At 37.5% G+C, this 25,497-nt stretch overlaps 1 pseudogene; it reads left to right on the top strand.

Annotated features, from left to right (window-relative positions):
• Positions 1–24,260: 24,260 nt before the first annotated feature.
• Positions 24,261–24,703, top strand: LOC147451704 (ruBisCO large subunit-binding protein subunit alpha pseudogene; annotated as a pseudogene).
• Positions 24,704–25,497: the final 794 nt, after the last annotated feature.

The raw sequence follows: 25,497 nt of genomic DNA on the forward strand, positions 1-25,497 counted from the left end.
ATAACTATCATCCACTGCGAGTTCAACGTGTTGTTTATCTTGCTGATGATACTACTTGTCAAGTAAAGTATATTGGAGACTTATATCTTGGTACCTTATCTTCTTCCACTCAAATTTTGCGAGGAGTATTACATGTACCAGATCTTCAACGTAATCTTCTTTCAGTTGCTAGACTTGTTGATCTTGGTATGTTTGTTGGATTTGATCATACCAAATGCCGAATTGAGAAAGATGGACAGACTATAGCCACTGCTCCTCGAAATGGTAATTTGTTTGAACTCTCTCTCAACGATGCTATAGCAAATGTTGTCACTGCTCCAGGTGATCATGATTGCAAAGTATGGCATCACCGTTTTGTTCATGCTGATTTCTCAAAACTCCTTGATCTTCAACGTCATGATCTTGTTCATGGCATGGATCTTAAAGCCCATCCTCATATGGGAATTTGTGAGTTTTGTGCTCTTGGGAAACACAATCGCAAACCCTTTCCTCTTTCAAATACAACTCATTCTCATGACATATTGGATCTTGTTCATACTGATATATGTGGACCTCTACCTTCTTCGAGATCACAATATCGCTACTTCATTATTTTCATTGATGATTTCTCAAGGTATACGACTGTATTTCTACTTAGACAAAAATCTGAAGCCTTATCTGTTTTCAAACAATTCCACAAGGCTGCGAAAATTCAAACTGGTCGTCGCCTTAAGAAGCTTCGTAGTGACAATGGAGGCAAATATGTTTCTCGAGAGTTTGTGAGTTACTATGCTGACAGTGGAATTCATCATGAACACACTTTCCATATTCGCCTCAACAGAACGGTGTTGCTGAACGAAAGAATCGCACTATTCTCAATGCTGTAAGATGTATGATGATTCATTCTGGATTATCTCGTGTTTTTTGGGCTGAAGCTACTTTGACAACAATATTTATTCAGAATTATCTTCCTACTACTGCACCCTCTGGTAAGATACCCATCACAGCATGGACAGGTGACATTCCTTCTGTATCTCATTTTCGAACCTTTGGATGTATTGCTTATATTCATGTTCCCAAAGAAACACGAACAAAGCTTGATGCTCCTGGTTTTATTGGATATTCTGACACTTCCAAAGGCTACAAATTCTATGACCCTTCCTCCAAGAAAGTAATTGTGAATCGTGATGCTACTTTTAACGAACAGCTTATGGGAGGCTCATGGTCCATGGATGATTCTGATGATACTAAATCATTGCTTCAAGCTTTTCCATTTCTTTCAGAAGATCAAACTCTTCCTATAGAGCAACTTTCCTCTTCACAACCATCCATTCCGAATGTTGCCAATGATGATATTGATATTTTTGTTGATCTGCCTATTGATTTTGAACATGGCTCATGTCATGTTTATGATGACGATATTGCTGATAATGCTTTTTCTACTTCCGAAGATCCCATTACTTATGATGAAGCTATCTCTTCACCACAAAAGGATCAATGGCAAGAGGCTATGGAAGCAGAGTACCTCTTATCTCTAAAGGTACATGGATACTAACTGAATTACCTCCTGGTCGTACAGCTATTAAATGTAAGTGGGTGTATAAGACAAAAGTAAAAGTAGATGGATATTTTGACAAGTTCAAGGCGCGTTTAGTTGCAAAAGGTTACTCCCAAGTAGCTGGTGTTGATTATCAAGAGACTTTTTCACCAGTTGTTCGTATTACAAGTGTTCGAGTTTTATTGGCATTTGCTGTTCGATTTGATTTAGAAGCTCATCAAATGGATGTGCGAGCTGCTTTTCTTAATGGTGACTTGGAAGAGGAAATTTATATGGAACAACCAGAAGGGTTTTTTATTCCAGGTAAAGAAGACCTTGTTGCTCAACTCCATAAGGCACTATATGGTCTCAAACAAGCTTCGCGAGCCTGGTATACAAAATTTGATCTTTTTCTCACCTCTAAAGGATTCATCTCTTGCTCGTCAGACCCCAACTTATACATAAAATGCCAAGGTAGCAGTTTTGTGATTCTTGCTCTTTATGTGGATGATACCATCCTTGTTTCCAATGATTTGGGATTTCTTCAGCAAGTGAAAAATTTATTGTCTTCTGCATTTGATATGGTGGATCTTGGAGAGATTCACTCGTGTCTTGGCATTCAAATCCAACGGAACCGTACAAAAGGTATTTTATTCCTTCGACAGTCAAAGTTTATTGCAGATACTATTCAAAAATTTGGTATGGAATCTGCACATTCAGCCAACACACCTTGTCTTGCGAGCTCTACGAAGAACACTTCTGACAATGGCGGTCAACTTGTCACAAATCAACCTTATGCTAACTTGATTGGATGTCTTCAGTTTGTTGGCATGAACACTCGTCCTGATATTCTGTTTGCTGCTAATTATCTTGGACAACATCTTGCATGTCCTTCTCTTAAGCATTGGTCTGCTGCAAAGCGTGTGTTGAAATACTTGAAAGGCACTACAGATTTTGGTTTAGTCTATCAACGACAACTCACATCGGATTCTATGCAATCTCTTTCTCTTTTGGGTTACATAGATGCAGACTGGGCAAGCTCACATTTATCTATGCGATCTACTAGTGGAAATTGCTTCTTTATAAATGGTTGTCTTGTTTCTTGGACTAGCAAGAAACAACGTTGTGTTGCAGTTTCTACGACTGAGTCAAAATATGTTGCGGCATCACTTGTAGCTCGTGAGTTGATTTGGCTTCGACAAATGCTAGTTGATATTGGTCACTCTCCTCTTTCTAGCACACCCTTGCGGTGTGACAACCAAAGTGCTATTAGTCTTGCAAAAGACTATGTTCAACATAATAAGTCAAAGCACATTGCTGTCCATTATCATTATGTCAGGTATGAAGTACGCAAAGGAACCATTATGGTTGAACACTGTCCAAGTGACCAGATGATTGCAGACATTTTGACCAAAGGCCTCAACGAGTCACGTTTCATCCTCTTGCGCTCGGAGTAATCTTTTAGGTACCATGCACTATGCACACTCCACATTTACACATTGTGATCTCTAAGTCACTTGAATATTTGTACATAGATGCACAATTCACTTTCACATCATCATCGCTGGTTCATATTTTCACATTGTATAGGGGCTTGGGTTTTTCCCTTGAACTCCCCAAGGGTTTTTTCATCCAAATCTAGAGACCTTTGTTTGAGTGGGGGTGTTGGAGCTATATATGGCTCACTCTACTCAACTTGGTCTCACCTATATATTTGTATCTTGTCCTCAATATGAATCAGTCTTTGGGAGCGTATATGGTGTGTCTCTTGTTTCGTCTCTCTCTCTTTCTCTCTACATCTCAACATAATCATGGTCCCCAATCCATCACATGTATTTCATGGTAGTACAAGTGAATCAATGCAAAAAGGGATTACATATTTTATCACATCTACAGACTCCTCCCAATGTTCATGTGAAGGTTCTCAAAGATGTGATGGAAAACAAGTGACATATGTGCCTTACCTTGTAAGCACACATATTTTGTGTTTTTAGAGTCTTGAGTTTGATTTTTTTTGCCCATGAGATTGTGCATGAAGCGGCACTTACAAAATTGGAGTTGTTTCACGCCTTAAGAGGTGCTTGGGTAGAATCCTAGACTTGCAAGGTTCCGTGGTTGGACTACTATGCCTTTTTTGGATACTCTGGGGGCCAAGGGCCAAATTTTTGATATACCTTTTTTTGCCTTGGGTACTCGTCGATACTTTACTGACGGTTGGGAGGATAGCATGAAATTCATTTTTGGTTAGGGGGATGATAAAATCACCCAAAGCTCAAGTATTTAGTTTAGGCGATGGTTCTAAAGTTTCAATTTCTAACAAGGAATTGCTGATTTGTGGTAGTTAAAATATGCATGGCATAACTATTTTCTTCTAGCATAACTATTTGTGGTAGTTAAAATATGCATGGCATAACTATTTTCTTCTAGCATCGCTGCACTCATTTTAATTTGTCCTTAGATTCTCTCAAAATTTGTCTTCGCTCGATTTTTTTGGCTCGGTGATTAGAATCCCCCAAAATTTCATGTTGAAAACCTCTTTAGTTTTGGAGGTCTTCTATGCACCAAGAATTTAGTAAATTAATGTATTATTTGAGCTCCAAAAGTCCTGTGATGGCCCCCTTTGAGTAGATTTCTCTCTTGTGCATTCCAAGAGTCTTCATCCATGTGTGAATGCACCACTAAGGGCCTTAAACCTCCTTATCAACATGAAAATAAACTCTCCTTTATTGATATTTAAAGACCTAGCCTGTAATGCAACATTGTATTGTGAAAAACTAGAAAGGTGGAATATAATGATAATTACATGGTGGAATAAAATATAGCAAAAATCCAAAAATTATGATGAGATGGAATTGGTCATGTGAAATTATAATGGTCATAAATTTAAAGGTATAAAGAATAAATAGCTTAGTTGAAGATAAATGAAAACATGAAAAACTAGGTGAGGTTATTTTGCAAAGGAGAGAGGTGCACCAATAATTTGAAATGCAGCCCTCATTAGCCCTCTGCTTAGGCTAGAGATATCCATGCCTCTAGCTCTAATCATGAGTTAGACTGAGCAGTAGAAGAGTCCTCCTTCTCTGGAATGTTGAATAGAATGCCTTAGTAACCATTTAACATAGGATTTAAATCTGCATCTGTTGAAATTTTCATGAAAACGTATCAAAATTTCTCAATAGATCTATGTGTGTGCACTTGTGATTAGTGTGTTGTATAAAGGGATCAGTAATCTGTGCGTTGTTGCATTCATTAGTGTGTGTCATTGGGTTGGTTTGAGGTGGAGAGAACTGGATGTGGATATTTCCAATCATTGTGGCTTAGCTTCTCCATATTGCAAGAAGCTCACCTTGTCGAGTTTTTGTTTGTGTTGCATGATTAGCTTACTAATTTTGTGAGTGTTTCCATGCCCTAGCGAGGTAGCTGATCACTTTGGATTGACAATTATTGTTGGTCATTGGAGCTATGCCACGATGGTACCCCCAACATTTGGCACCGTTTTTGGGGAGCAATGGCTTACATTAGTGTAGTTATGGTATAATCGGATAAATTCTCTTTTTTCATTAATTTTTCTTGTGTGTTTATTGTCTGGTGGATTTTGGATGTGTGTGCATATGGAATTGTGTTGAATTTTCCCTGATTTGTTACCAATTTTGCTAATTGTGTGCCTACACACTTTCTAATTTCACTAATTTTTGCTAACTTACACACTAATTTTTTACTTAATTTAACTAATATTTTGTGCATATACTTTGATATTTGCCTAATTAGAGGCTTGGATTGCATTCTAACAATGCCAATTTATGCTAATAACTTGATGATTTTTTGATTTTGGAATGGAAGATTAAGGTTTGGAGCATCAACAAAATTGGCCTACACATCGTGTAATTGGCAATTGGATGGTGCCATTGGATTCAACATTTGTGAGGCATGCATCATTGTTATCAAATTGGTGATTTTGAGCTTTTGATTTTGTGCATTTGTATGCCGTCGTAATGCCAAAATTTTCCTAGAATTGAATGTACATAATTGATGGTTTCATGTATTAATGTGCGTTGTTGATTTGCTAATTGCATGCTTGGATGGTCAATTGCAATTGTGTGTACTAAAATCAAGTGTGTGCACTCTAATTGAGTGTGTGTATGCCTAATTCTAGGTGTGTACACACTATTTTGCCCTTGTGTGTGCACCTAAAAATCAATGTGTGCATAAGGATTTTGCAAATGTGATAGTTGATTTGTGATGTGATCATGCCCATAAAGTTTTGTTTTCCATTTGTAGTTTCAACAAGATTAACACTTGTGTGTATGCACAAGTGTATCGTATCTATAGGCCTTGTGTGTATGCACACACAAGGCCTATAGATACGATACAATGCTATTACTTTACTTTCCACGAGGTAGCCAGCAATGGTTACAAGTACTACTAATGCCAGATTTAGAGTTGCAAATGTCACAAGAATCGAGGACACATGTTACATCATATTCATCTACATCAAAGAGCCCTCATGGAGCATCTTCTTCAAGCAAGTCAGGATTTATAACCTCCAAATCAATTGATGCCCAAACAAAACCTCTAAGGAGCCACCCAGAAGAGCAAAGGTATATCAGCCCATGTACTCAAGAAAGCAAAAGAAAGTCAAGCAAGTGTTTTTTTTGATCAGTCTAGTAAAAGTTAGTGATCCATTGTGGATTGAGGACAGAAGATCAGTACAGAAAGACAAACACATGGGATGGATAGCATCACAATGGAGTTTAAAAGAACAAGAGTACTATAGAGGTAGCATGCAGATTTGGGTACCAAAACAGAAGATTAGAGCCCATGAAGTGCAATTTAGATGCTCCCAGAGAAGAAGGCCAAATAGGTATCAACCTCAACAACATCTCACGATACCTAAGAAGTAAGTGTACAAAAGGACAACACCAAATGCTACTCAAGTCTACCACAACTCTCAAGAGGATACAGAACACAGATGAATTTCATAGTCGTCTTGCACAAGCATTCTACATAGGCTATACAAAGATTGGGCTACTAGTCAACCAAAGACCAACTGCAACTACAACATAACCACCTGAAGATCTCAAGAGCTCAACAAGACCTCAAGCCCGACAAAGTCCACAAGACAGCTACCAAGGTAACAGAAAGATTTGAATCCTAAGTCTTTCAATGCTCCAAGTCAAAATCCAAATGCCAACAGTCAACAAAGGCCTACAACAACCTCAAGGAATCCTTACAACATGCCTAACTGGAGAATCAAATGGACAATCGAGTCTTCAAAGTCAAAAGAAGGACAACCCAATAATAAAGTTACAGATTCAAAGATGATGAAACACGTATGGCTCTTAAAGGGTTGCTAGCTTGTAAAGCCACAACATATGCTTTTATAGCTACACCTTCTTTTTGAAGAGCCCCTCAAAAAAAAAAAGTATAGAATATTGTTTTCAATGCATTTTTGTGTATACATATAGGATGTACCATCATTGGACATATGCATTAGACACTCTTTCTTGCTTCCACCTATGAACCTTGAGTGGAATACAACAGGCAAACCAACTTCCAATATTGCTACCCTCATATATTTGATGTCCTCTTATTTCTATATCCATCAGTAAATAATCCCTTCAGTACTTTATTAATATTTCCCATGCTAATAAGTACTCCAATAATGCACGTATCCCAAAGGCATCTTTTTTTCATTGGGTTTTTTCCCTTTGGTCATCCAGATATAAGACCTAATTTAGATCCTCATAGTTCTACTTCCCTTGTACATATTCTTAATAAATAAACATAAGCCTCACCATCATGCTGCTACAATGGACAAATGCAACATTATCTCTCACATCAGAGACAAATTTGGACTGAAGATGCTATAGTGGAATGGACCAAGTTATCAATAGATTCATTTGGCAACTTTAGACAATACAGCCCATCAACAACCAATCAAAAACCTTCACAGCCTCCACGAACACTTCTCAATAGTGCCCGAGGATGGGCACTAAAATCAAAAGGGGGGAATGTTAATTGAGTCCTCACAGATCCGTCAGTTAACAAAAGCTGCTAAAGGTCCAAGCCTACGAATGCACATCCAAGATAAATACAGAGAAGCAGTAAATATTGGAGTAACACATTTTTCCAAAATGGCCATGTATAGTAATTTCTTGATCAAAGCCACTATAATAATTGTATCATGTTATGGGCTCAATGAGAGTTCCAAGCTGTAAAGAATTGGTCAGTTAGTATGCAAAGGTTGCAGATTCAGTAAGTTGTGGAGACCTAAAGGCCTTGGACTTTCAGACATTGCATGTTTTTACCCTAGGTATATAAGGTAGTGTGTAAATGGAATTAGGGTTCTAAGCCTCATTTGTCGAGACCACTCTTTTAATGAGAGCTCATGATGTGTGTGGCTATGGAGTCCTTGAGCTTCTCCTTGCTCATGTGACTTGATTAACACTAATCAATGCTTAATTCTCTTTCACTATGCCTCTCTCATACTCTCTATGATTGTCTATGATGTTTTGATTAGCTGAATTGTAACTAATTATCCGGGTTTAATCCCACTCTAATCTTGTGTGATTTCCCTCTATTCTTTGTGTCTGCATGTAGCTTTGGTGGAGTGTGGATGCTCAATAGATATATGTGTGTGCATTTGTGATTAGTGTGTTGCATGATGGGATTAGTGATGTGTTTCTTATTGCAATTGTTAGTGTGTGTGATTAGGTTGATTTGAGGTTGAGAGAAGTGGATGTGGAGATTTGAAATTATTGTGGCTTAGCTCCTCCATAGCCTGAGAAGCTGACCTCAAAGAGTTTTCTTTTTGTGTTTCCATGATTAGCTCACTGATGGTGTGAGTGTTTTCATGCCCTAGCCGGGTAGCTCATCACTCTAGATTAACACTTATTGTCGGTCATTGGAGCTATGCTACGATGGTACCCCCAACATGTCTAGAATTTCATTACCCTTTGTCCCTTGTACCTTGAGCATTTGTTGGGGCTAAGTGATCTTCAAGTCCTACATAAAAACTCACCAAGTGTGAAATTTGAAATGCCAATTTTCTATCGTGGCTTAGACTCCCCCATAGTCTTCATCTTTTCTTCCCTTTTGGAAGCTTCACCATGCCTAGCATGATTTACTCATATGGAATCTACCACTTCTACCTTAATCTTTCCTTTTGCCACTCCTTTGATGTGTTTCTCCTCTTTCATCGACCCTTACATTCGAGATTGGTGACACTCACTACTCCCCCGGGGAGTCCACTATGTAAAAATTGCATATAGTACATGCAAACAAGAGGTATTTAAATAATCCCTTGTATATTTTCAAGTATTATATGTACCCCTATGTATGCATTGGAAAAAAAACTAGCCCTTATGCATGAAAATTTTCACTTTCTCAATTAAAAAAACCTTTATGTAAGTACATTTTTTTTGTAGATGTACCTAATTATAAATCCCTTATTTTGTTTGCACGTGCTATGCTACATATTTCCTAGTGGACGCCGCATAACTATTCCTTGGTTTCCAGTTAGGGTGGAATGAGGGTCGGCAATGGTGGTGGATGTGGCTACATAGGTGGCTCTAGTATTTGGATGAGTGGTACTAGTCTTTGTTGTTTAGGTAGTGGTGGTCTTGCTCTTGGTAGTGAAAGTTGATTTTGTCTCACTCCTCTATTAAAATTTTTCCTCCTACACTGTGGACAATAATACATACCATGGCCGTCCTCCCCATCATTATAGTAGTAGTAGTCTTTGTTTTGCCTATGTTACCCTCTCCCTTGCTCTAGATTCTAGGCTAGTGCATGTCGTTGCTACACCAAATGCACCGATAGCTTCTCTAGCCGAGTAGTGATGCCTCTTGTGGTTGGGTTCTCTGAGTGGTTTTTGTAGTTTCTAGGGTTGTTCAAGCTGAGCTTGATTCATTTGACTGACTCGCTTATGCTTGCATGCCTATCTTCTTGTATTTAAGGTGAGCTATCGACATGGCCAACTGTATGTTGTAGGGAATCTCCCCTTCATCTTCTTCTTAAGCGATGACCACATACCAACAATAAAGAAATATTCTTGAGAAAATCAAGTGCTCCTTCACCTTTGTCCATCGAGGCAACCCATCACTCCCATAGATCCATAAACTTGGATTCATGACTAGCATACTCTAGCCCATTTGGAAAAATATGAACCCTCTAGGGGCCCTTTGGGATTAAGGTTAATTAGAGGCCAGCCAATAGGAAGAGGGTGGTGGACACACTCTATACCCTCAAAAAAGTAGGGGAACAAGGTAGCCTTACACCTCTTAATGGCCTCTTACCTAGCGAGAAGGTAAGGGAGGTGGCTAGGAGAAAGGGATGGGGAGGGGGAGACCACTTTGACCTCTTTTCCCCCATTTTTTTTGGCACGGATTTAAAAATACACTAAAAAATCCATTTTTTAAAAAATTCATTTGTTTCTAAAAAATTCGAATTTTTTTTAAAAATTCGAAAATTCAAATTTTTTAAAAAAAAATCAAATTTCAAGTTTCCCTCCTTGAAAGGTCCCCAAACTTATTCCATGGTCAAAAAAGTATTTTTGACCTCCAAAAGTAAAAAACGTGCACTAAAAAACCCAAAAATTTAATTTTTCCAAAAAAGTTCAAAACATCATTTTCCACCCTCCAAAGTCTTTCCAAACCTATTCTATAGCTAAAAAGTGATTTTCTCTTTCTACAAACTCTTTTCTAAGCTCTCCATTGTTGCAACAACCACATACACCCCCTATAGTCCAGCATTATCTCTTTGCTAGCTTTCTTCCACCTCCATTCTAGCACCAAGCGAGCTCCTCCCCCATCTCTTCCCCTTGCCCACCACATAGTTTCACACCAAGCTAGCTCCTCTTCCTTCTCTCACCTCCATTACACCATGAAACAAGACTCTACTTCTACTTTCATTCACTCACACTACATGGAAACCTCTATTCCCGAAGATGACAAAAGTATGAGCTCACATGACTTGCATACCACAACAATAGGAGGTGTGAATAGTGTGTGGGCATTGCAAGGGTTCATCTCCAACATAAAGATAGAATGGTAAGAAAACTACCCTTGTAGCTTACATTCAGATCTTAACATCATCTCCATCTTTAAGTTTATCATGCTAGAGAGAATAAACCTCTTTATGGCTTTCAATGTTTAAGCTTCACACCTCACAACACTTAACACTGGGTGGTGCTATTTTGTTGATGGTTTTGGTGCGCCATCTATAATTGTGTAGCATGTGATTGAGTCTCACAATGCAAGTAAGTTGTGTTATCTATGGAGAATCGTCAAAGGGTTTTCTTATAATTTATTCTTTGTATAGTTGTTATTAGATTATTAGAATGATAACATTTTGTACTTATAGCTTTGTGCTCACATAATCTGTTGTTTACTTACAGAGTCAACTTCTTTTCAAAGGACATGAGAAAGCAACCATGTGCTAAAATGGAAATCACTTTTTTTTTTGTTCCGTGAGGAACCTTTCACTACCATGTTAAAGGATTTTGATAAGAATATAAGTAGAATTTTTGTAGAATCTTGAACCAATAGGTACTCTCTAGGAGCTCTTAGAAAAGCCATTGGCATATAGTACTACTATCTTCCCGAGTATCATAGATACACAAATACTCAAGTGTATATGAATCTCTAGATGAGGAAGACAAATACTTGTAAGAGAAGCCTAACAACAACATTGTCTCCGTTTGTAATTATTTTCATGAGACTGGATTTCTCTATAAATGCAATATAAATATGTTGTTTTGTTAAATGGTGTCGCATTGAGTGAGAGTATTTAATTTAGATTACTAGAGTTTCATACAGATTTGAGAAATATTGTTGACCTTTATGGATATTTTGATTGCCTATAAGATGTTTCAAGTCTCAAGTCTTAATCTCCACCATAAAGAAATTCAAGCTATATTTTGATTTCAATTTAATCATTAATGATTATTCTTATAAAAGTGGATCATAACCTTTGTCAAGATGTCCTCATTTGGGGATGTTGAATATATATCATTAGCAATGTTTCACAAGTTGAGAAACCTAAATTCTTGCTTTCCAACATGTTATTTTTTCCATACTATGCCTATGCCAAACTTGACTTAGAGAAATGTCAGCTTGAGATGGAGGTGTCAATGTATAGGGGTGACTTATTATTCACTCGTGTTTCATCATATATATATTGTAAAGCCTTTGAGTTTCCTCCTTTTTGAGTAGTGTTGACAAGTTTTTGGTATCAAATCTTCTTAAATATCCCTATTCATGAGCTATTGGTAGCTATTTCTTTGGTATTGCTAAAGATGATACCAATAGCTATTACCTTGTGAACTTAACTGTTAAATTGCGGATTTGATTTTTACTATGTAGCTCATTTGGATAGAGAAAGTGTACACATAAATTATAGATACATGCATTGTTAACATAGAAGATATGTATCACTCAAGCCTATGTAAATTGCTAATCAATAAACCTTTGGTTGGATACTATAACAATAAGGGTCACATGTGGTTTCAAATACCAAAGAAATGGATTAACCAAAACATTCCCAAGAACACAAGGTGGATACAAGGAAATAAAAATTGGCTCCTTGTTTGGTCAATTTCTAGCGTTGAATGTTTAGTGCACAGGACTTCTGAGGCCTTTGACATGGGGAGTTCACTAAAGTATATGCAACATAGCACATGTGTTCAACATAAGGGATTTTATATTCTTGTAAAGTTATAGAAACATGTGTAGATAAGGTCTATAAGGGGTACTTTTAATCCATTCTGGTGAATGCACATGATATAGGAAAATTTTACATAATGAATGTTCCAGACCTTTGAACATAGAGAAAAAGGGGCGGGGGAGGTTGCTTTGATTATATCAAACAGTATACCTCTATCTCATGGATATGCATTAAAAAAAGCCCCCATTTGTCATTATAAGGCCTCAGGGGCAGAGATCTTTCTCTCTGTTCATCTAACTTACATCCTTATCTCATGCTCATACACAATAATTTTGCAAATTTTTGCTATGTAAAGGCCCTCAGGGCCCTCAGTCCATCTAGGACTTTTGGATGGACATTTCGTGCTCCCTTGTGGTTACTTTTTTTAAAAAATAAGAGAAATTAGTGTTCAACTTTTAGGCTGTGATGCAAAAAAAATCATATCTTGCTCAGATTCTCCAAAAATCAACATGTAAGTTGGCAATTTCTAAAAAAATGATATAAAACCGACATTTCTTACTTTTTTTCTTAATCTATGGGCTCCAACAAGCATGGAATCTGAAAATACTCAAAGAACCAATGTTTTTTATTGTGTTAAGGACTGTATTTCCTACATACAAAACTTTCCCAAAATCTCGCCCTAACACCTTCAAAAGAGGGTTCCAAGGAGTGCCCTCGGTCAAAATTTGAAACTGAAGGAAAACAATCAGAATGAACTCCTAAACTGTGTACAAACTTAAAATCACCAAAATTTCCTTCAAAAAAAGGTTATTGCTAAAAATTTGAAAATAGGCTTCCCTTGGTCGACTTCCCACAACGATAGAAATCAAAGGGTTCAAGGAGAGGTATGGAATTGAGGTTTATTCCGTCAAGATCTCTTGTACTTTATCATGTCTTCTCATCTACAATCTTACCAAACAAAAACAAATTTACACTTTAAATGACTACAAATCTTATTTAACTTATCAAACAATCTAAAATATGGTAGACCTAGAGTGCTCTTACACATCAACAAACAAAAAAGTCCAAATTTCTTCTCATTAACTTTGCTAAACATACATTCATGAACAACTTCCAAGGGTAGTGAGGTCATAGTTCTTACATCCATTCTATGACATGGTATGCTCATGGGGTGGCCTATCACATAAACATATCTTTGGTGGGGGTGCCCTCATGGTAGGAAAGGGTGTGTTGCTGATGAAAAGCTGTTGTATTGTCTTACTAGGGATCTCTACATGTTAGCATAATGATTTCTGGTGTAGTGGGAGCCACATTGCTTGAGGAGAGCTTTGTGCCATCGTTAAAGCTTAGTGTTATGACAGTTCCTTGAGCTATTCTTGCAAACAAAGCCACTCAACTAGCATAGTAAGAGGTCACCTTGTATCATGACGCGTTAGAGACATGTTCTTCAAATAAAAACATGTATGAATTCAACATTTGCAAGATGTGTAAGCAAGACACTTATTAAGTATATGATGTACAAATTTGCAAGTATTTCCATCCAATAATCCTAAAATATACATTAGGATGAGATTACCCACCTCTAATAATCATGGATTTGAAGCACCTACTTGCAAGATGTAACAAAGAAGGCTGTTTTAGAGAAAAGTGGTGACACTTGACCTCTCTAACCTGTAACCTTTCACTATTTGTGCACAAAAGCAACCTTTGTGCCAAGCACTACAAAACAAGTAGAGGCAACACCTTAAAACTTCAAAGTCTATGATAAGAAGAACACAACCAAAAGTAAGAAGTATATTGTAACCTTGCACCAAGGGATGTTTCATTCAAATATGCGATGGTATTGGCAAGCTTCATAATGTACACATCCTTTTCTTGCAATTGTTGTTGGAGAGTTTCACCCTCCCTCTTTGAAGAGGCAATATTTTCTTGTAATGCCACTGTTTTGAGATGAAGAGCTTGACATTTGCGCATGCACAAATGCAAAGATGCACCTGCACCCATACACAACCAGTTGCAATAGCTTAACAAGCCTACTTCTCCCCTCCCAAGATATTAAAGAACCATCAACATTTGTCTCACCGATGATACAACGTTCTTGGGATGACCTCTACTTAGCCTCACGTGCGGACTTTGGTGAAAACGCGGTTGACAAGCAAATATGTACGCTTTTGTTGTGTAGAGTACATGGTGGTGGAGGGGCATATGACTTGTGGTGTCCGTGAGCACCATGGCAGGTGTTGCATGAGGAAGCAAAGGATGAAAAGAGAGAGGGGGGAGGGAGAGGGAGGAACATGGGAGGAGAGAAGGGGACGGGGGGGAGAGGGAGAGAGAGGGGAGGAGGAGGAGAGATCGGGGAAGGGAGGGAGAGGAGAGGGAGAGAGGAGGTAGGAGGAGGAGAGAACAAAGGTTTTTTGTTTGGGGGGGGGGGGGGGGGGAGATTTGTTTTTGAAAAAGCGAACTTTCAGTGTTTGTAGGTTTAAAAAAAGGTCAAAAAATGATTTTTTCATATGTATATATGTTGGGGGGGAGTTTTAAGTCAAAAATACGTAAAATAACGTTTTTGAAAAAAAGTCAAATTTTGGCTCTTTTTGCTGATGTGGCCACACCCCTTTACTCCATTCACTTTCAAAAAGCTAGAGAGAGAAAGTGACCTCTTAGGTCCACATCCTACATGTCCTCTTAATCCTACACAACATTAGCCTTAATCCCTAAAAATTAGGATTCCTTACAAGGCCCATGCAAAGTCCATATTTCTCCTAATCTGACCTTTCTACTTTAACTCAGTCAGCAGCTACCGTAGATTAACTGTCAGCAGGCAGTTGCCATAGCTTCTCTAAGGTAGTGCCTTCAAACTATAAATTAGAGACTTTGGGACTTTCCAAAAAAAAGGGAATCACAAAGATTATAGAGATTTAGCCAATGGTCAAATCTTTAACCCTTTTTTAAAAACAAAGACCTCCACAATGTTGAATGAGACAAACCCTTCCACCTCCTACTTTTGCAAAGACCGTAAGATTTGACCACATGGTCAAATTTGAAGCATTTTTTTGGAAGTGGAACTTGGGAGAGTCCTCAATTCTCTACTATTGTGTTTTCACCAAAACTCTTCAGAAAGGTAGTACGTAGTAAGTCCCATGCATCCTTGGCAGCTTGTAGTAAAGCATGTAGTAAGTCCCATGCATCCTTGGTAGCTTGCGCCAAAGCATTGTACCAAGAGCTAACCTTGAATTTTATTAGTAGAAGAAAAATGTTTAGCCATGAGGTCTCATGATCCTTGTTAGAGACCGCACAAACAATTGAAGACTATCCAGAAAGTCGGTGGTGGCATCGTCTCCCTTCTTGCCACTAAATCTAGAGAACGAGATACTTGTCGTGGGAACAAATCTGATGGGGAAAAAATTCACAAATTTTTTTTGAACGAAAAGAATTTTAAAAAAAACTTAGGGACTACATGATTTATACAAGGATGTATATACATATATCAAAAGAAACCTGGTGATTGATGAGGGGTAAGATGGATGATTGATTAGAATCATTAATTTCTTGTAGCCACTCACCATTGAGCATGGCTATCGTGATTTGTTGATAATACATATTTTGATCGAAAATAATGAAAATGGATTGGATGCATTGTGGAGCATAGGGTTGACCTCTTGTAAAAAGTCGGTTTGGTTGATTCATTCTTAGAAGATCTTGCTGATGACAAAGCTAGCAAACTCAATGGGGAGGTGTCATAGAGTCTATGCTGATTATGCTAGCTCCTTGATCATGAGATGAGAATGAGGTGTAAAAAGATTTCAAATTAGTTTACCCTTTTTCCTTGAAGGCGCAATGATCGTCAAAGTCAAAACACCCTTGATTCTCTTGGTGCAAGGGAGAGGGAGAAACCATATTTTTGTAGTAGCTTTCTCAAGTCATGCAAGTTAGTTTTTGTGAGCATAGGTGGGATAGGTGGCAATGTTCGGGATGTCAATGTAGAGAACCCCGATGCAACTTGAAAACACACCAAGGTAAGGACACATGTGAGGATGTCGAGAGAGAAAATAATAGCCCCTCCTTCACTTTGGGTTGCACTCATTTGGTAGATGCGATTATTGACAGCACTAAGAGCATATCTTGGCCTATGCCTTGCTTTTATATATGCAAGGATGGTGAGAGATGTACACAATTTGATTAGGAAAAGAGGGTCTTACCAACTTTTCTATACTGATAATAGAGCACCCTGACAAGAGCGTCGTAAGGTCTTTTTGAAGCTCCTCCTCCTTGGTGGTCCAACTGGTAAATTCAAGAGGCCACCCATCTTGATGAAATGTACACATCAGTCTTGTAAATTGAAGTTTACAAGAGTATTCCTCAGTGGGGGCACCATTGAAATGATGGTGGGGAATTGCAGCTAGGTTGGGGGAAGGGGGGGGGGCAACTGCACTAGAAAGATTCACTTATCACCTCAAGGGAAGATGCTCCATCTAGATAGAAATCAAGGGGGGGGTCCAAACCACCTAGCGAGTGTGTCTTGGACTCAAAGACACAATCATACTACACATTGCACACCATGTCACACAACCAAACATGCTATGAGATAATCACACCATATGTGGGATACCGTGGTAAGGAGATGAGAAAGAGAGTGTGTGAGCGCATGTGTATAACTTGCTATTCATACAAGAATTGGAAAACCTATACACCTCAATATGAAAAGCAAAAGAAAAGAACAACCATTGAGCATACTCACAAGACTGACATGTAGGGGAAGGATATAATGGATGGAAAAGGGAAAGACAAAAGGGAGGAGACCATGGGGTGCATCATTGATGTATGGGAGGTGATGGCAAGGAATAATGTGAAGGCAACCTTCATTTTTCTTGTCGATGTTGAATTTTGAGTCCTCCATTGCAAGTGCACAATGATGTAGTGCTTAGAGTATGCATGGTGGAGTGTGGTTTGTGATGTGTTCATTCTATGAGGGTGTGTGCATTGATAGTGATGGAGGGGTAGTGTGTGCACTAGGTATTATGTGTTGTCTGGCTCTCCCTATGTGTTGCATGGCTCTCTTGATGTGCATGCATCGTGTGTTGCATTTTCTCTAGTATGTGGGTGTGACTTGTGTGTGAGGTGTCCCTGTGTGTCAATAGCCTTCTTATATAGGGAAGGAGGGGAAGGATTTAACAACTTTTTCAGAATATGGAAAATATTGGTGACTAGGAAAATGAGGTGCATGTGAATGTGGCCCATCTTGTCTCCTACTTATTTAAAATCTCATAGTCAAGCAAGAGGGAAGAAGAGATAGTGCAAAGCGGTTGGGAAAAAGGGTGATTTACAATGGCTTAGTCTTATCTGGTGCCAAGATTATTAGAGAGAGTAGAAAGAGAGGAAAAAAAAATTTACAAAAGGAGTTGTCAAAGGTGGAGAGTTGTTGGTGAGCTTGAATCCACCAAAGATGGTGGTAACATCTCCATGTATTAGCCAAGACCACCATAAAGAGGCATTGTTGCTTATGAAACTATCAAAGGTAGATGAAAGAGCACATTGTGTGTTGGGATCTAGTTGCAAAGTCCCTGCATAGGTTCTCTTTCATGGTCTATCATGTTTTTTTTAATTCTACGTTTAGGAGAGATGTGACAAGTGCATCAACCTAAGTCATCCAAAAGCATGGATATTGTATAGGCTAGAGCCTTCTAGAAGAGATAATAATTTTTAAAATTAATTAGAGTAGAGGTTGGATACCATCTTGCTATGCTAGAGTGTCATATATACCAACAAAGGGGATTGATACATTGTGCTCTAAAATAATGGGAAGAAAGTTGTCTCCGAGAAAGTGGAGAAGCGTTGGGAGTATGTCTTCAATCTTGGAGACATAGTCGTCCATAATGTGTACTATGACAAGTTGCCGTGGTGTTTCCACAATGTGAGAAAATCTATGCCTACTAAGGGACTCCCCTATGACTATGTTGCAACATATGTAGTAATAGTTATAAATTTCCCAATGCTATAGGCTAAGCACAAGGTGAAGTGATACAAGACAATTTATTGTGTCCTTTCGGAGGTGCACAAACGTAGCCTAGGTAGTGTATGTCTTCTTATTTTCCATGAGGAATAGATTTATGATGAGCACTAACCTCAAGATTGTCGATACCTACGTTTCCTTTAGGGTTTTTTGTAACAAGCCGTTTTGTATATTTTGTTCTCTGAATGTATCCTATCTACCCCTAGATCCCCAAAGTAACCCTCCTCTTGCCTGTATGCAGTTGAAATTAGGATTTTTCTCTCTTCTTAATAAAATTCACTTGCTAATTACTAAAAGAATATTTGGTTAATTCTAAACCTCTCTACCTCCCTCCCTCCCTCCCTCTCTCTGTCACTCTCCTCACTCTCCTCTCTCTCTCTCTCTCTCTCTCTCTCTCTCTCTCTCTCTCTAACACACACACACACACACACACACACACACACACACACACACACACACACACACACACACAGAGTAAGTTCCATTTATATGCCCGTATATCATATTTATACGTATAAAATGCTATCATATGTTGTATACCCATATTGTACGCATACTTTTGTACAAAGATGATTTTGATCAAACTATATATTGATTAAACAGTGTGTAGATCAAAATATAGTTTGATCAAAATCATATTTTAATATAAAAAAAAGGTGCCAGTAGTTCGCAAAAACTATCAAGGGCCATCATTTGTTAGCTTTCCATAGTACTTTCTTGAGCACTTGTCATCTTGAGAGACTCCTCCTCTTATACTTAATGAGGTGATTGATAAACATTTTATATTTTTTTATTGTCTACTGAATCAACATTATTTTTTTTGTTAACCCTTTTGTTGTATAGCATAGTTTCAAACTTTGGGATTAGTTTGCAGGTTAGTACCCTATTCTTGACTATCTAGACCATGATGTCACACTATAGGAAGGGTATATATCTTAGATATCCTTCCTTGGTTATGTACCGGGACAATTGCTTATTAAAATCTCCCTATATCATGTGCCTTCAAGAGGTAATTAATATTACCTTAATATACATACTATACTTACACTATGGGCCTATTAAAAAACCCCACCCCCTCTAGTGTATACATTTTGAACTTTTCATAATCCACTCTAATTAACTCTCGTGATATCATATAAATTCTTCAAAGTAACCACATAAAGGTTGTGTAGAACTTCATGTCACTTTGCAAGGATTTAGAGAACTAAAACTTTGTCCTTGGTTGTAAGATCCCAAACCCGCCTATACCGAGATCGGGATGGGATCCTTGACAGGTCTCTAGGTCTGATAAAAATCAGAGTCTCTAAACAAGAAAAATCCAAGGAATAGACCTTTACCATTGACAATGGCTTGGGTCTATAGCCTTAGAAGCAGACCTAGTCTTGTCTCGCAGCGAAAACAGGACAACATATTCAACCGGCCAAAAAAATAAATAAATCTTATTCCGGCTCTATAACTTCATCATTCAGTTTATGGTTTCCTTAGACAACGCTTTTTTCCCCCTAACATATGTGAGGGCACAGCCGTTGGTGGATTCCTCTTCCAAGTGAGGAAGTTTCTAAAACGCTTTAATGCGTAGGGATGGATAGTTACCTGACTAATCAAGTCCACCCGTCCATGATTGACAACCTTAGTCAATCCCCACTTACCACCCCGTACTTACACATGATTCATTTATCTTACTATCACATTGTTTTAACATTTAAAATAATGGTTTCTTTTAACGTTCCATCACAGTAATTCCTTGAAGACAGCATTGAAAGCATTCTTTTAGAAAACAGACATCTTTAAAATTAAGACAGGGTATTGTCAATCAAAGCATTGTCCATAATAACCATGACCAGTACTCTTCTTGTCTCAAGACCACCTAAGGGTGAAAAACGGCACCCATTCCTTATTCAAATCTGGAGTGGATAAACCCCCACCCAAGGTTCCGGGTGCCCATACACCAAGCCAGTTCCCATACAACCGGGCCGCTCCCCTAGGATTAAAAAACGGTATCCTAACTTATGTAGAAACATCAAGACATGACACGGAGTAGAAACTCAACGTTCATGGGGGTAACCGACTTATTCGTTGGCTAGAAAGCCAATCATTATCATCAAAATATAACAAGGAGTCGGAGGTGTCCTGAAACAAGCTGTCTTAAGGATGATCAAATATATCTTTCCTAATTCAACCAGTTTTAACCCAAACAATTCTTTCCTACATTATAAACAAATGCACGTTGGAAGTTACCTTCCATTTTCAGCCAGTTTATCCTTCTTACGTATGCAATACTAACTTATAAAAGAACTTAAACTAATTAAAGACTTAATTGAATAATAGGAAACCCACCTGGGATTGATTGGCCATCTGTTGTTGCGCTGGCGCCTAAAGACTCTCCTCCGTAGGTCTACTACTAGGCCCGGCTTCGTCGTCGTTCGACACTCTAGTTCGTTTTGGAGCTACGTCCTCATCATCAGATGTAGGATTTGCTCGGGTCCTTTTTGGTGCCATAACTTCTTATCCTTATAAAAAGGACGTCTAATCATTAGGTAAATAATTCAAAATCTAAACTTAACCTTTGTATTCAACCGCAACCCATCAAAGGTTAAATTTATAGTCTTAATTGATAAATTATTGACCTAGTAATTTCTTATTTGTCTATATAGGCATGATAACTTTTTCCACCTCTTCCCTAAGGGTTTTGTAAGCTCTCCTAACTTTCTTATAATTTTCTATATCTTTTTCCTAATTTTCCCATCAACTTTTAAGCTAATAATCTACTTATTTAGGGCTTAATATTTATTGTATTTAATTTCTCTTAAAGATTACATTTCCTTAACTTGATATCATAGGTTTACACTTACTTTATTTTCCTAAAAAAATTTAACCAAAAACTCTATTTATTTTAATTAATCATTTGCTAAAAATAGGACTTTTGGTCAATTATAATTTCCTAACCTCACTAATTAACTATGGAATAATTACCACAAGTAGATAAGGATATTTTTTAGTTTTGGTAATTATCTTATTATTTTTCAACTTAATTATATCATTTTCATCTTCAATTTTTAGCTAAAATTAGGATAATTTGACTTAAATAAAAATTTAGACTACTTTTCTAACCTTGACATATTTATCACGATCTATTTATTATATAAGCTAGCTGTGATAAATAGAATCTAATCATATAGCATGATTTACTATTTCCCCCCTTGAAATTTCAACCAAAATTAGTATATTTTGACCTAGATAAATATCTATACTAAGTTTCTAACTTTTTCATAATTATCACGGCCTTTTCATCATGTAATCTAGCTCTGATAAATAGCATGTAATCATATAGCATGATTTACTAATTTCTCTTTTTAATTTTTAGCTAGAAATAGTATAATTTGACTTAGATAATTATCTATACTACTTTTCTAACCTTGGCATAATTATCATGGCCTCTTTACCCTATAATATAGCGTTGATAAATATCATGTAATTATAGCACATGATTTACTAATTTCCCCCTTTAATTTACCCCTAAAAACAATATAATTCAGGTAAGACAATTAGTTTAACTAACTATCTAATATTAGCATAACTATCACGGGCTCCCTAACATGTAATTAACCTCTGATAAATAACTCAATTCAATTTGAATCCATTTGCTAATTTCCCCTATTTAATTTGTCCTAAAAACAAAGTATTTATGCTAAAGTAATTATATAAATTAATTATCTGAGCTTCTTCTAATTATCATGGGTTTCCTAACACATAATTAAGCACTGATAAATAACTCAAAGTATTTAAAATAAATTTACTAATTTCCCCTATTTAATTTGTCTTAGAAAGAGAGTATTTCTGCTAAAGTAATTAGGTAAATTAATTATCTAAGATTCTTCTAATTATCATGGGTTTCCTAACATGTAGTTAACCTTTGACAAATAACTCAATTCAATTTGAATCCATTTGCTAATTTTCCCTATTTAATTTGTCATAAAAATATAGTATTTCTGCTAAAGTGATTATATAAATTAATCATCTGAGCTTCTCCTAATTACTACATATTTCCAAACATGTAATTAACCTCTGATAAATAACTCAATTCAATTTGAACTTATTTTCTAATTTCTCCTATTTAATTTTTCCTAAAAATAGAGTATTTCTTCTAAAGTAATTAGGTAAATTAATTATCTGAGATTCTCCTAACTATCACAGGTTTCTTAACACCTAATTCACCACTGATAAATAACTCACAATATTTGAAATCAATTTACTAATTTCCCCTATTTAATCTGTGCTACAAAGAGAGTATTTCTACTAAAGGATTTAGGTAAATTAACTATCTGAGCTTGTACTAATTATCAAGAGTTCCTTAACACCTATTTAACCACTGATAAATAACTCATAGCATTTGAAATCAATTAACTAATTTCCCTTTTTTAAGTTGTCCTAAAAACATAGTATTTCTATTACAATACTTAGACAAATTAATTATCTGAGCTTCTCCTAATTATCATGGGTTTCTTAACACCTAATTAACCACTAATAAATAACTCAAAGCATTTGAGATCAATTTGATTATTTTCCCCTTTAATTTTCTCTAAAAAACAGTGTACTTCTGCCTAATTAATTAGGAAAATTACTCAGAAAATCATAAGATAATTTTCCTAGCTTAATGACTGTCTAATACAGCTCTGATAATTACCTCAACTTAATCTAAGCTTAATTAATATATTTCTCATTAATTTATGGTTGATTTGGCTAATTTCATCCCTAATATGATAAGATAATTAATTAGCAAGCTTAATTATAACAATCAGCAGAGAATAATTAATTAAGAGAGGGTTTATGAGTATACATAGGCCTAATCTTTGATTTATTAACAAAATAGATTAATCTAGCATTGTTAATTAAGAAGGATTAGGCTAATTACCGTTTAAGTTAATCGACTAGAGCTTAATCTCTAGTGATTTCTGCGTAGCGGTCTCCCTAGATAAGAGAGAGTGTTTCAAGGCTCCGAGTTTGTCAAATTATGAAGCAAGGAGTCCTATTTATAGTTTTCTGACACTCACAAGCTCTCACAAGTTGTAAAAGGCAGTTGCTTGCAGTTCAAGCAGACCCCAGCAAGTCAAAAAATGCCCCATGCTACTAAATGAGTCCCTGGCAGGTCAATGATGACCTTCCCATTACCTGCCAGCTTTTAAAATGTCAATTGTGCTATAATTTGATCTATTTTTTCTTAATTGGTAAATATATGGGAGATCCTTAATAAAGTCTATGCTTAAATGATTACTGTAACCCTTCAATTTTTCTTAATAATTTATTTTACATTGAATCTTTCGGAAGGTCTAGCGGGGGTGAGTTTTTGTCCGAATTTAAATATGAAAATTTCTAGCCCGGGATTTGCTGTGCTTAAGATTCCAAAAATACCAATATTTGCGATGGTCGGACAATTCTACATTGCTTTTTCAATAATCATATTAGTTTGATTAAGCTTTATACAACCTTTAAGGTTTCAGAAACTGGAAACCTTACAATCACCCCAACTAAAGAATTTGAGATGCAGCCCTCATCTCAACCGAAATTGGGAAAATCTTTGAGAAGAGAAATTCATCCTCCCAAGTGGCATCTTCAAAGGGATAACCTTTCCACTTTACCAAATGTTACTGATTACTCTAAGAGTTCTTTCTAGTTACTTCGTTAGCGTAGTGTCCGTTTTCCTCTCCTTGGCCCCTCAACAGCCCACGTGGCTCCAACTAATGTCGCTCAAAAGCTAAAAACGTGGGCCTGTAAAGCTCTAAAAAAAACGTGGCCTAGCTAAAAATAGTGGCTTTTGCAATCGTTCTCTCTCTCTCTCTCTCTCTCTCTCTCTCCTGCGTTGACAGAAAATCCGTCTCTCTACGACGTTAAAATACTCTCCTTCTTCTTCTTCTTCTCTCTTCCTCTCCCTCTCTCCGTTGACATAAATCTCGACCTGTCAAGGGCCGTGATGATATCAAAGCTGTGGCGACTATTTCTTCCGGTAATGATGTTGCCATAGGTACCATGATTACTGATGCATCAACAACGTTGGTCCAGATGGTGTGTTGTCAATTGAATCATCATCATCCTTTGAGATGACAATCACAGTCGAAGAAGGAATGGAGATCGACAGGGGGTATATCTCCCCTCAATTCGTGACTAACCAGGAAAAGCTCATTGTGGAACTTGATAATGCAAGAATCCTTGTCACTGATCAGAAATTAGCCACCATTAAAGAGATTCTATCAGTTCTAGAGAAAGTTTCACAGCTGAATGCTCCTTTGGTGATTGTTGCCGAGGATGTATCAGGAGAAGCTTTAGCAACTCTGGTGGTGAATAAGATGAGAGGAATCGTGAAAGTGGCTGCTCTCAAAGCACCAGGATTTGGTGAGAGACGGAAAGCCTTACTGCACAACATTGCCATCGTCACTGGTGCTGAGTTCATAGCCAGTGATCTTGGCTTGAAGCGTGAAAGTGTTACTGTTGAGCAGCTGGGGATTGCCCGGAAGGCTTGAGAAAGCACTAAGTGCTTGAGGAGCTCCCTGTCTGGAATGCCACCACTTCCAATGAACGCAATGATTCCAGAATGTGCACAATGAGAGCATGGCGAGCGTCCATGTGACTGTCCTCTTTTTTAATTTTTATCATCTATGTGGGCAATCTCTTGGTCGATATGTATGCCAAATGTGGTGCGCTTGAGAGAGCACAAAAATTGCTTCAAGAGCTTCCTATCTGGAATGTCAGCATTGATTGCGGGATGTCGCAATAAGAGTAGGGCCAGAAAGCTCTTGGCTATCTTCATTGGATGCAAAGCAAGGGCCTCTCTCAAGATGCAATCACATAAGCGTGCATCTTTAATGCATGTGGTTATATGTAAGATGCTGATATGGGCTTAAAAATTAACTCTAAAATTGTTAGTCAGGGGCTGTTGCAAAAAAATTCTGTGCTTGGCAATGCCTTGGTCGATATGTATGCCAAATGTGCTACGGGAAAGCTGTAGGTTGTTTTCAGCCGGACACAAAGCAAGTATATCTCTCCAAATTCATTCAAGGCATGTGGCTTTGCGCAAGTGCTCGAGGAGCTTTGTGTCCTGAGTGTCGACTCTTAGAATGTGCTGATTCCATGATTTGCTCCACAAGGGCAAGGCCAACAAGCTCTATTTTGTTTTCAACAGACGCGAAGCAAGGGCCTCTCTCCAGATGCAATCCCGTACACATGCATGAAGGCATGTAGCTCCATGCAAGAGGCTGATATGGGCAGAAAAAGTGCTTGAGGAGTTTCGTTTGTGGAATATCGCCTCTTGAAATGG

This window comes from Adiantum capillus-veneris, chromosome 8, assembly GCF_014529385.1.
Source record: "Adiantum capillus-veneris isolate H3 chromosome 8, ASM1452938v2, whole genome shotgun sequence".
Classification (NCBI taxonomy): domain Eukaryota; kingdom Viridiplantae; phylum Streptophyta; class Polypodiopsida; order Polypodiales; family Pteridaceae; genus Adiantum; species Adiantum capillus-veneris.